General features: G+C 40.7%; 1 protein-coding gene across 9 annotated transcripts in view; it reads right to left on the bottom strand.

Annotated features, from left to right (window-relative positions):
- Positions 1-13,282, bottom strand: part of MME (membrane metalloendopeptidase) — a 578,791-nt gene that overhangs the window by 64,177 nt on the left and 501,332 nt on the right. The gene's annotated exons all lie outside the window — the stretch shown is intronic.

Raw genomic sequence — 13,282 nt, 5'->3', positions numbered from 1 at the left:
TAGGTACCCAGCTGTCTTCCAGGCAGAGAAGGTGGGTGATGCCTTGACCAAAGAGGCACCCAAAGGGAACAGGAGTGTAGGGTGCTCTCTGTGAGTATGGAGAAGTAGGTTGTCCTCTGAAGAAAGGACACAGGTAAAGGATGAAGAGCTATGTTCTCAAGGTTTCATCACCCCAGAAGAAGCCCTGCCTGTCTTAGATTGGTGAAAGTAGACATGTGGGAACTAATAAGCAGGGGTTTGGCCTTTGTCACCCCATCCAGTGAAGTGGAGGGATCTGATCATGGGGAAGAGGGTTTACTCTTTCTTAGGGTGAAGGAAACAGCCAGCATGTCCTAGAAGTCCTCATCCTGGCCATCTCCTGGGAACAGTTCTCCCTTTATTCTCAATCTATCTTTATGGCTGGTCACAAAGTTCTAAATCACCTCTTTAACACACAGCCTGCCAAGTCAACTTACCCTTTCACCAGCCCTAGCTTGGACTAGTTCTCCCCACAAATCCAGACAGAGTTCTTGTGGATTGCACATGTTAAGCTGCTGCCAACCTCTTATGTAAGGTTCATACATCATATCATCATTTGTATGGTCATATGGTTAGGTGAGAGATGGTGCCTTAGATCATCAACCATGCAATGAATTATCAGGATGAGATGTGTGATTTCTGAGAAATAACTCAAAGCATATTTCCAGGTTACCCATAGAATATAAAAGCAATGATAACTATAATCCCCCACCCAAAGCAAGAATTCTAATTCCATAATGGACATTCCAAAAAATTCCATCATTCTCAGTTAATAAAATCTTCTTATACTAAATTATCATCATCTTTTACTTAAAAGTTTTAAACACCGCACATGTCCTATATCAGACTCTTAAAATATTTTGATACTGGTTTCTTTTTCCTGTTGCTACACATGAATTTTTAAATAACTTTTATTGTCCCCTTAAAGTCAGATAGGAAATATCTGAAAAATTTTAAACTTCCTCACATAATTAGATTTTCTTGTATTAAATCAGACAAGACAATTGATTCCTTTTTCCTACCTTTTAAAAATTAATAGGTGTGGTGGCTGATGGTTGAGGGAAAAGGAGGATCCTTGGCTTTCTGAGTTGGCTTACAAAACTTTGTAAACTATTCCTTCCTCTGTAAATAAATATTTTCTTCCATACAAAATGTTTGTCATTTACATAAACTGGGCTCAGGTAGGAGTAGTCTGAGCCAGTCCAGTGAGACTGAATCTTATTTAGATAGACTACAAGGGATCAGAAACAGAGGAAGCTTCCAGCTAATAGCAAGGGAAAGAAGCTACACAGGATGAGGCCCTGCAGGCAGCTGTGATGAAGGGGCTGTGAGCAGCAAAGTGCTGTGATCCAAGAAAGTTCTTCAGGGCCTCAGCAAAAGTGATGAGGTTAAGAGCTAAGTTGAATTTCAGTCCCAGAAGATGCAAAAAGAGCAGAAACTCAGTTTCCAGAACTGGGGAATGAGCCAGAAGTGAGATCCCAAGATACAAGGCAGGAATCCTCTTACTAGATCTGAGATCAGAAGAAGCTCCTAAGGCATGAAACTGACTGGGTGTGGAGCCAGAGTAACTGACCTTGGCCTTAGTGAGTGCCAGGGCCTGCGATGGGGCTGATCCTGCAACAGGGCCTTGCAGGGAACTCAACTAGTTCATTAACCTCTCAAATCTTCCCACTTGTTTTCTTCGTTTTAATTTTATTACTATAGTTGAAATATATCATGTAAAGTTTCATAGCACTTATTGTTTCTATCTTACACCCTCTTTTAAAAGATTCATATTTGCATGGATGTGAGTTTAAGGGGGTTTTCAAGGTTTCACTTGGCCATTTCTTCTCAACATAGTGTCATGTCCTTGCTACAGAATATTATATACAGTGCTCTGAGAAATTTTCTGTTCAGTTAATGATCTTTTTATATGGTTTCCTTTATTTGATTCACTCAAATATAATTAACTTACTTCTCTGAACAAACACAATTATTAATATTTTGCTTCTTGGCTTCTAAGTTAGTGATATCATTAATTGCTGAATACATGTATTTTGGGACAATGAATTCATTTTGGTCAGAGCCTAGTAGAAGTATAAAAAACATACTAATTTTATTCAGCTAATTTAATTACAACAGAAAATTAAACCAATAGATTTAACAAAAGCTTTCTTTTCTGAAAGTGTTTATAAGTAACTGCTGAATCTTGAAGCACATCTTAAAGCACAAGTCTTTAATGATCTGGGAGGTCTTTAAATAAGAATTTCTTTGAAGTTCAGGAAAGCCTTCATAACAAAAGAAACTACATAAAAGATATGGCCTGGGCCATAGATACCATTTTATAGTTGGCTTGCTTGTTTTTGCCTTAAGCAGTCAAGACTCACTGCTTGCTATTGGCTACCTCTTAATTGACTTCAATTTGACTCCCCAATCACCTAGTCTGTGCTATGAACCAGTCCCACCCCCTCTTTTTAGCCTCACTACTGCTGTCAGATTCCTCTGGATTGAAGAGTTTTTTAAAAAAAGACATATTGATATCTGAAATGTAATAATTTTGTTTGAGTTTTCTTTTATGTTTAAGGAAGATCTTGCCTCTAAGAAATGAACAGTTTGTTTCAAGGAAAAAAAGTCATATATTTACTTTTGAGTTTTTATCTAGGCTAGTGAAAAGATAAAAATCAATTCATTAGTAATTCTAATTCTATCAAATAGAGGGCCACCATAATATGCCAGATAGGTGGTCCCCTGACATCTCCTCTTTAAAAAAATTGTTTTGAAATTTCAATTACAGTTGCCATTTAATATTATATTAGTTTCAGGTGTACAGCATAGTGGTTAGGTATTTATATAACTTATGAGGCCAACGTCTCCTCTTGCTGGTTGCTTTTACCCACTTGAGTGATATAATTACATATGACAACAAGTGGGCCCAAAACTCTAACCTCTCTGAACTAATTCTAGATTCTAGAATCTTACTCTGATCAGCAGACATTTACCTCCATTCAGAAGAGTGTCTCCTGCAAACGTATCTCTCTAAAGAAGGAAAGAAAAGGGTTTGGGTTCTGAGAGGAAACAGAATTAGAAGAGCATTTCTAGAATTCCCTTGGGCAAGAGGGCATGACTGGTCATTAGGCCTCCGCTTACTCACAGAATTCTCCCTCCAGCTCGATTTAACTGGAACCCCTTCAATGCTCTCCTACCTTCTCTGCCAACTCTCTCCCAGGGGAAGACTTTTGCCTCTTACTTCACAGATGAGTAACTGGATGATGAGTCTCGAGGCTTCCTCTCCTTCCCAGCATTCAAACAGTTCTGCCTCCAGGCCATCGTTGCCCTTTTCCCAGGTAATGCCCTCCTCCAAGAGCAGTCTTGCCATCTTTCCTCTGGATATGTCCTCTCTCACATCCCCAGGAACAAGACCTACCATTGTCCCATCTTCCACCTGAGTCTTCCTCTTCTCCCTCTCTGCTTTCACTTCTTTTCTTACCCAACCTCTCAGCTGCATTTTACTGTCCTTTACTGACTTTCCTTCTACCTCCCGGGCTCCCCGGCTCAGTCTCTTTTGGAAATCTCTATTTGCTTTCGGGGGAATCTCAACCACGTCATCCCTGTGCTGATGACCAATGAATCCTTATCTCCAACCCTGAACTTCAACACATGGAAGACTTACCAGCAGTCTCCGAGGAACTTTTCATGCACTGCCCTGAGCCCATTCCCAAAGGGCTTTTCCTCTGTGCTCCCTGGCTCAGTGAATGGCAACACGTCACCCAGTTTCCCAAGCCAGAAGCTTGAGTTACAGCTCACTCACTTCTTTCTCACTAACACACATATTTATACAAATGTCAGTCTTAAGAATTATGCCTTCCAAATATTCTCAAATTCATTCATTCTCTTCACTCTGTTTCCATTCAAATACAGGCAACCATGAGCTGCCACCCAGATAAGTGGGCAGTAGCCTAATGTCCTGCGTGCAGCCCTTTTTAAACTATAGTCACTGATCCTTCTCAATAATTCTGATCAAAATATGCTTCATTTAAAACCTTTCCTTCTGTAACTTCCATTGCTATTAGTAGAAGGTTCAAACACTTATACACACCCTCCTTGACTTAGCCCTATAGCTACTCTTTCAGTTCCTCAATCTTGCTGAGCGCTCCCTCGTACCTAGGACACAGAAATGTTATTATTTGTATGAGTAAATCTTTGTCTCTGCCTCACCAGGTCTGAGCTAGATAGTAGATGACGCTGAGAATGCTACACTTCTGCTTAAAATCCCTTAGATGCTCTCTGTAACATATTTATTCATTTTCTTTAGACTTTGGGAGGAATTACAATCCACGTAGCATATTATCTAGCCCCCGTTTACTTTTCCAGCATCAGGTCTCACTAGCCTGGGGTAGCCCACATTATATTCCAGCCATCATGAACTACTTGCAGGTCCTAAACTCACCAAGCTTTTGCCTGCATCTTGTAGCGAGCCTATGTGCAAGCGCTGTCCTCTGCTCCACTGGTCCAGCGATCTGACTATCCTTTAGAACTTAGGGGGCAATGTTTCCCCTTGAGAATGCTTCCCTGGCTCCATTACAATCACCAGCTGCCACTCCCAGGACTGGCCCAGCTCAGGGGCTCCTTTCTCAGACTGCCTGTAGCACACCCTGTGTATCCCGTAAGGTCATTTTGTTTATTGATCTGTTATGCTGACCAGACTATCACTTTCCTGGGGGGAAAGAGTATCTTATTCCAGTTTCTAGAAGGTCCTCAACATTTAGAAGGTGCCCAGTTAATGTTTTTGGTAAAAAAAAAATAAATGAATACATGAATAAATAAATTAATGAATGGATGAGGAGAGACATTGTTCTGAAGTCTCTGTGAAAACATTCATGCCTGCATTATACCGGGAAAAATCTCAGGACATCCCAGGTTCAGCTTCCTTATTAGCAGACAACAGGCCCAGCATCTCCCGCCCAGTTAGCTTCCCGGTAGCACAGTCTGACACTGCACCTATTGAAGCAATTAGTTGGTTACCATATACTCTCCTTTGAAAATGCAAATGTCCAGGTGATTCCTATATACCTTAATGCCAATTAATTTACATAAGTTGCTTTTTCTCCTAACACCTAACAAACACCTCTCCACTGAAGGATAGGAACTTCGTGTGCCAGGGAGGAGAGAAGGTCTGGCATGGATATATTTTAAAAGCTTCCCAAATTATCCTAACAAGCAGTCATAGTAGAGAATCACTATTCTTTGGCACTTCTCGAACTTTACTGTGCACACTACTCTCCTGGGGATGTCTCTAAAAGTGCAGCTGCAGACTAAGTATAGCTTAGGTGAGGCCTGAGGATTTCTATTTGCTGAGACTGATGCTGCGGATCCATGGACCACACTTTGAACAGCAGAGGCCTGCCATCCTCCCCTTGCTGCAGGCCTCTGGCTTTTTTATTTTCAGGGGTTAATCCATGGTGAGGAAAGGGCTAACAGTGGGGTCTGCAAGAATGCAGAGTAGCCACGTGTTCAAACCTAGTTGTGCAGGTTGGCAGGTTTTGCTTTACAGGAAACATGGATCCAAGTGCCCGTTTCTGATTGTGTTCATTTTAACTGATTCACAGGCTAAGCTGTCACCCCCTGCGCTAAGACAGGGGACAACAGTCAAGAAACATGTTAATAAAAGATGATACAGTTTTATCTGAGAGTATCTAAAATGCACTACTTTCTCTCTCTCTTCTCTTCTCCCTCTTCCTCTGTTTTGGCCACACCTTTCTCTTTAAAAATGTACTGACTGTCCTTTTGATTCTCCCTAAATAGTTTTAAACAGTGCATTTGTAACATTCGTGAAAGAGCACATTAAATGGAATATACCTGTGCACTATACCTAAGGTACATATGCCTTGAAGGATGTGTAACATGCACTGGGCTGTCATTAGTCTTTGCTGTTTCTCTATAAAATGGACACTTTTAATTCCAATTTTGAAGATAAGGCAAATGAAATGCAGAAAGCTAAACTGACTTAATTAAGATCACATACTAACAAACACAGGAGGTGGCCAAAACTGACATCTTAGCTCTCCCGTGCTAAGTTGGCTTAGTGGAAAAAGAAGCAGTAACCTTTCAAAAGATCGTGCCTTAATTATTCATAACATTTGCATCTCTTTCAAATAAAGTTTACTATTTAACAGCCTTCCTGCACAGGTCTATTGCAGGAACTTGTCTATATTCTACTCATCTAACTATTAGCATACATTGCTCGTAAAAGCATTGAAAGTGGCCTTACAGGAATACATAAAATAAACTAGCTGGTGCACATCAGACAGGAAAAAAAAGGACAGGAGCGATGACAGTGAATCAAATGTATACGAAGAGGTCTCAAAATGACAGGTTAAAAACAAATTCCACTCTTGACTTACTAGCAGTTGAGGTGAAAAGGGCATTTCACAGGACCCATATGAAAAACCAAGACATTTTTCCAGAAGCAGGGTTATCCCTGGTAAGGGTTCTCGGGGAGAGCCGGTAGCCTGACCTGGCCCTACTGTCCCACATTCAGCTCTGACTTCTGAAAGGGACACCCCAGGGCATGCAAACAATGCTTCCAATGTCTAATTCTGAAATAATTTTAACTTGCTAGTTATCTACTATTTTTCCATAGATTTTTCAATAATGCAATTCTAATATAATCAAATAATAAGTACTCACTCAAATCAAGAAGACTAAGTTAAGTTATTCAGTAAAGATTCTGCAGACATTGAAAAGTACACATACTGATTTTTAATTGTAAAACTGGGAATCAATGGACTCAACATTTAATAGCAAGGATAAGATCAAAATATAAAATAATTGCTCATAAATAGCATTAGAAATGCAAAAAAGGGATGAGTGTTTTTTAACCATCTCACTGAGTTATAATTTGCATAACATAAATTAACCCAATAATTTTAATAAAATTATAGAGTTGTGCAACCATCACCATAATCCAATTTTAGAATACTCCTATCACCCCAGAAAGTTCCCTTGTGCCTGTTTGCAGCCATCGCTGCTCCACCCTCAGCCCCGAGAAACAGCTATTCTGCTTTCTGCCTCTACAATACTGCCTTTCCTGGAAATTTCACATAAATAGAATTGCATAATATGCATTCTTTTGTGTCTGGATTATTTCACTTAGCATAATGTTTTTGAGGTTCATCTGCACTGCTGCATGTGTCATAGTTTGTTCCTTTTTATTGCTGTGTGGCATTCCTTTTTATAGCTGTACCACATTTTGTTTACTCACCTGTTGAGAGACACCAGAGTAGTTTCTATCTTTTGGCTATTATGAATGCTGCTGCAATGGACAATGACATAAACATCCTGTAAGGACATGTGTTTTCATTTCTCTTAGGTAAACACGAGTGGAATTGCTAGGTTGTATGGAAAGCATATGCTCAATTTTCATAAAAATTGTCAAACTGTTTTCCAAAATGGTTTTTATACTTTGAACTGGGATGTAGTGAAATATTTTACATTCCACCAACAATATATGATGGCTCCAGTGTCTCCACATCCTCACTAACACTTGGTATTGTCTATCTTTTTTGGCGACAGCCCTTTTAGTGGGTATACAGGGTTAGGGGGATTTGAACAGAAAGAATTTATTCCAGTTTTCAGTCACTCAGAAATAGGATCAAAATTTACTCCATCCCTTCTCCCTACCTTACCCTCTGCTCCCTGTATCTCCTTTTCCAAACAGCCTCAGAGAATAAAACTTTTTAGTATTTTAAGGCTGTATGACTTTCCCCTTACGATGTTTTTAAATCCCTGCTGTTCAACTTCCCTTAAATAATCTAAAAAATGCTATCAACTTGAGCTTCATATTATATCAAAGGCTTATTGAGAAGCACCTTGGATTTGATGGTAAACAGGACAAAGCAAGACCCTTCAGCTACAGAGGGGACTTCCCATGTCTCTCCCTCTAAAATGTTGAGTCAAGTTGGGGTCCTCACCCAGTAAACTCCAGTTTATATCCACTCCCTTTTAAGTATAGGTAATTTTTGCAGCTGTAAAACAAACCTTAGGATTCCAAATAAACTTAAAAAGGAATTATTAATTTTCTTTCCTTTTAACCACTTAATTCAACTTATCTATGTTTTCCATTCCTTGACCAAGAATTTAAGAAATGATGTTATACTACTGCTTAAAGAACACCCAGACGGTATGAAAAATATATGTGTGTGTATTTATCACATAATTGGCTCTCTTTCTTGGAAAGAGTTTGATTGGCAGATGCTAATTTTGACTGGAGAATTTTTAAAGTCAATATTGCTACACAATTGTCAGAAGAATGGTGTTAGGGAAGTCACCCAAAGCAAACTGCCACGTACCACAAATGAACAAAGGTGTGCTTCAGCGGTCTTTCCACTAAGATACCTGCTGCGTTCCTACTGCCTGAGGATTTTTTTTCAAACTTAATTGCATAATAAATTAACCTCATCTCCTACTGTGAATGGTTGTAACTCGGCTAGCAGCTCTCAGGAGTCGGCCTGCATACTTATTTACTTGTACCAGTTTTCTTTATGGAGGTTTTTGGGGTGTTAATAGGCAACAAAGGGGAGACCATGGCCCACTGGAGGGAAGATTCCCTGTTTCTGTCTAGAAAAGGCCAAGATACTTTGCCTAGGGGATGACCAGGATCTGGCCCTTGCAGAAATGACCAGATACTTGGAAGTTCCATTTAGTTTCAAGATCACAGCTCAAACCACACAAAAGTGATGTCAGAATGTGACTATAGTCGTCATGTTGAATGTGTGTTTCAGGCGAACACCATGCCTCCTTTCCTTGTATTAATAATTAAGTGCTCATCAAAAGTCTGCTTGGTTAGTAGAGCACTAAAGGCAATGGACAGTCCTGAGGTTTCATGCAGGTCCTGACGCTCTGTGAGCCGTCTCTCGGTGTACATCTTGCACAACTCTGCAGGTGGCCTGGTTCTGTCCTGTGAATTGCACTGCTCATGTGTCTTGGCGTCTCTGTCCCAGAGACTTTAGGACCACACTGCTAATATTTGCCTCTTTAGAGCCTTCAATTCCACGTTGTATCTGATGTACTAAAATCACTGACGAAGCCGCTCATGGTTTTTAGCAAAGTCGCTGGTTTCCGAGTCTAAGAGATACTCTCCTTCTCAGGCTAGACTGAAACATCTCCTCTCTCTGGGAGCCCTCTTTCATCTCTTAGCAGCGGGGGAAGCACTCTGTTCTCACCTCCTGTATGCACAGGCGTAGGGTATTAAAAGTTGGACAGATTTTAGTTTCCTTAGAGGCAACATGGAGAAGTGGCCGGGAATACAGGCCCTGGAGCCAGGCTGCCTCCCGGGCTGGGGCCCTAACCCGAGTTTTTTCCTTTGCAGAAAAGGAGGGGTAGTGGAACCTGCCTCACAGGGTCATTATGAGGGTCAAATGTGTTGCTACATGTTAACTGCTTACAACAGTGCCAGGCACATAAACATTCAGTGCCTGCTATTATTACCCCATTTCATTATCTTCTGTTTTTATTTTATTACACTCTGTTATTCTGGTATTGTTCCCCTGCATCCTATTATTATGCTCCTCTATTAATTCAGTTAACGTTGCTTCCTTATACCTGTACATTACATTACTCAATTTAGTAATAAAATAGCAGTTTGGTAAAAAACAAAAAACAATGTATGTGGGGGGAGGGAGGGTGGGAAGAGATTAACCAAGGAACTTATATGCATATATGCATAACCCATGGACACAAAATTGTGGTAGGCCTGGGGGGGGAGTGGGGGGGGAGTGAAGGGAGTCATTGGGGGGGAGAAGGGGGTCATCTGTAATACTTTCAACAATAGAGAGAATTTAAAAAAATGTGAGTGTGTGTTTTAATTCTTCAAAGATAGTCTTAAAATAAAGGAACTATGGAAGGAGTATTATTAGTTCTCTATTGCTGCTATAACAAATTACCATAAACTTAGTGGCTTAAAATAGCACAAGTTTATTATCTTATAGTTCTGAAGGTCAGAAGTCTAGAAAGGGCTGGCAGGGCTGCCTTCCCTCTGGATGCTCTAGAGGAGAACCGTTGCTTTCCCTTTCCAGCTTCTAGAGGCCACATCTACTCCTTGGTTTGTGGCTTCATTCACTGCAGCCTCTTCTTGTTTCACATCTCCCTTGTTTATTCTGGCCCTCCTGTTCCCTTATCCTTCATACGAACCCTGAAACTACATAATGAAATCCAGATAATTCTGGATAATCTCCGCATTTCAAGGTCCTTAATCACATCTGCAAAGTTCCCTTGGCCATATAAGGTAACATATTTACAGGATCCAGGGAAAGGAAGAGAACCCTTAGAGAGGCATTATTCTGCCTACCACCAATGGAAAAGCTCTGGATGAACTCTGGAGATCACTTAAGCCAGTGGTCTCCAACCCAAGGGGATTATGCTGCCCAGGGGACATTTGGCAATGTCTGGAGACATTTTTGATTTTCAGAACCGGGGAGTGGGGGGATTTACTGGGCATTTAATGGATACAATCCAGGGACACTGCTAAACATCCTGTAATGTACACAGGAGAGCGGCCTCCCCCCAACCAAGACTTATCCAGCCCCAAATGTCAACAGTGATGAAGCTGAGAACCCCTGATGGAAAGCATGGGATTCCTTGAAATCTTCTGAGTTAGTAAGGTTGCCATGCAATGGGAGTGTTTGCAGGATTTATATTTATACAGAGAATTTTGAGATATCACATACAAGCTCCATAATTCCATGTTTTTGACAATCTTATAGGGTAAATAAGAGATGAATAACATTACTCACACTTTAATAGTAGGGTTTTAAGCACTGCCCTAACTTGTTATTTGTTGAGTAGTTTGTTTGATTTTAGGTCTGGTGTAATCTTTCACACTGCTGCATTTCATATATAGACAAGTTCATTTCAAGTGTTTATTATAAACATCATTTTATGTATATTATGAATCTTTAAACTCATAGATGCTCAGATTTAAGTACCTAATGCCAAACAGATTTCAAGGTGACCCACAGCCTTCTGCAGTATTTTATTTTTGCCTTAGTATGACCCCTTGACATCAAAGGATCAAAGAGAGAAGTGCACTTATCATGATATTCCCTTCCACTGGGAGACTTAACTTAGAATCAACGTCCACTTAAAGTAAGCACCGTGAGTATCAATACTTAATTTTTCAATTCTCAAGACTTTCTGCACTCTGGTTTGAATTTTCCCATCCCTTTAAAGTAATTCATAGAATTGCTAGTAGGGGACTTTATGTGTTTTTCAACATTTTTTTCCATCTTCCTTTTCTTTTCCATCCACTCCACTCTTCTCATTCTCTCCCTTTCTTGGTTACTATTTTTCTGTTCAAGATTTCCCCTAGAGTTTTCTTAATTTGCAGCAACTTTTAAAGCAATGCTTGTATTATCTACGGCAGAAAAGACTTCTTAACCAGCAGAGGACTGAGTGTGTGCACATGGGTGTGAAAATTGTACCCATAAGGGTGAATTTGAACTTCATTTTTTTTTTCCACCCAGGAAGAATAACTATGAATATGAAAGTATTCTAACAGATTGTGAACCAAGAGAGCAGAATGAAAAAAAAACACACAAAAAAACCCCCACAAAGCTACTCAGCAACCTTGTTTACCACCGAAGCTATTTCTATTGTGTACATTTCTCTGCCAAGATACAGTTCTATGAGGTGTTTTACATTTGGTATGATTTCCAAGCTACAATGAAAAGATACAGGTTAAATACATTTTAATGAGTTGAGACTTGCCAAACACTATTTTTAAAAAAGCCCAACGCCATACCTCTAAACATTAAGCCACATCTAAGATTCCAGATTTCAAATATCACTTTGCTCATTGGGGTGGGTACCACTGGAGAAAACTGCCGGGACCTCTATGCCTATCTACTAATCAAAGGATCCTAATTCTTCAAAAACAAAATGAAAGAAAAAAGAAAGAGAGAGACAGAGAAAAAAGAGTGTGTAGGAGAAGAAAAGAGACTGTGTGAAAGAGACTTAAGAGACAAGTCAGGTGTATTAAGGACTGAGAAACTTGGAGCTAATTAGAGGTCAATGTCTAAGTGCAAGTTTCTCAAAACAGGATGGCATGAGCATATAACAGGGCAGCTGGTAGAGGGAGAGGAGGGGGAGGCTTTGGGGAGAGAGCAAATGGTAGCTTTGACAACTTGGGCACATGTCAACTCTGGCACAGGGACCCTGAATATCTCTCAGCCAAGGCACCTGTACAACCATTTCCCCGGAGGGAAAAGGAACTTCTGGTTCTAGGAGAAGTCCATGGATGGGAAAGTGCCTGTTGCTGTGTTTTCTCCCAGTCAGGTCTCCTTCAAGCTGCTCACATCATGCCTCAGGTGTATGTGGGGCTGGTGCACTTAAGATCCAGAGCAAAATAAATAAATAATGATACCAACAAATCAAAAAGCCACACAGAAATGCAAAGGAGCACATATTCGGGATATCAGACTACAACCTTTAATCCCAAGATATTGTCCTGTTATTACTTTGCAAAGGTCAGTGACTAACAGAAACCGGGTAAGAATATCCCACAACATATGGTTGACGCTCATTTGGAACAGGTTATTTCCTGGAAGGAAGTTCAGAATCTCTTGTCAAAGGGCGTTAAATATGGTGTCTCCATCCAGGGTGCCCTGCTCAGCTGCGCCTTTCTTCTCGTCGAAATGCTCTTTTTTGACCACACTCCAATGGGCGTGACTCCTGCAGCTCCTCATACTTCTCTGACTTTTCCTTCTACTCTAATTTTTGATGTCCAATGTCCTCTGAAGTTCAGCCACTACACCTCTTCTGCTTTTGGGAACTCAAAAACTCCCAACGCTCGGCTATGGCCCCTGGGCGGACGGATCCTAAGTCCGCCCCGTGGGGGATTCTCTAACCCTCCATCTCTGCCTTTCCGATGTCCATCCCCACTGGATGCTCCCCAGCTTAGACCCATCACGTCCAAATCCATATTAATCACATCCCTCCCTACAATAAACTTACCTCCTGACTTCCTACTGCCATGTGCACTGGCACCATTCTCCTGAGTCCCTTAGGTTTTAAAACTTGGTGTCATTTCCAAATTATTCATGCCCTTCATTTAGCAAGGCAAGCCAGCCAATTCTCCCTTCATGCTGGCCCACAGCTGTGTCATCCCTCCCCAATCACACCTGAATTACAGCGACAGCCCCTACCCGGCCACCCTTCCTGGCTCCTCACTTCTCACTTAATCTACTCAGCTTAGCATTCCCAGAATCATCTTTCAGCTTTTGTCTTATCA

The sequence above is a fragment of the Miniopterus schreibersii genome (assembly GCF_964146895.1).
Source record: "Miniopterus schreibersii genome assembly, chromosome: 5".
Classification (NCBI taxonomy): domain Eukaryota; kingdom Metazoa; phylum Chordata; class Mammalia; order Chiroptera; family Miniopteridae; genus Miniopterus; species Miniopterus schreibersii.
This window is presented reverse-complemented; position numbering and strand designations above follow the sequence as displayed.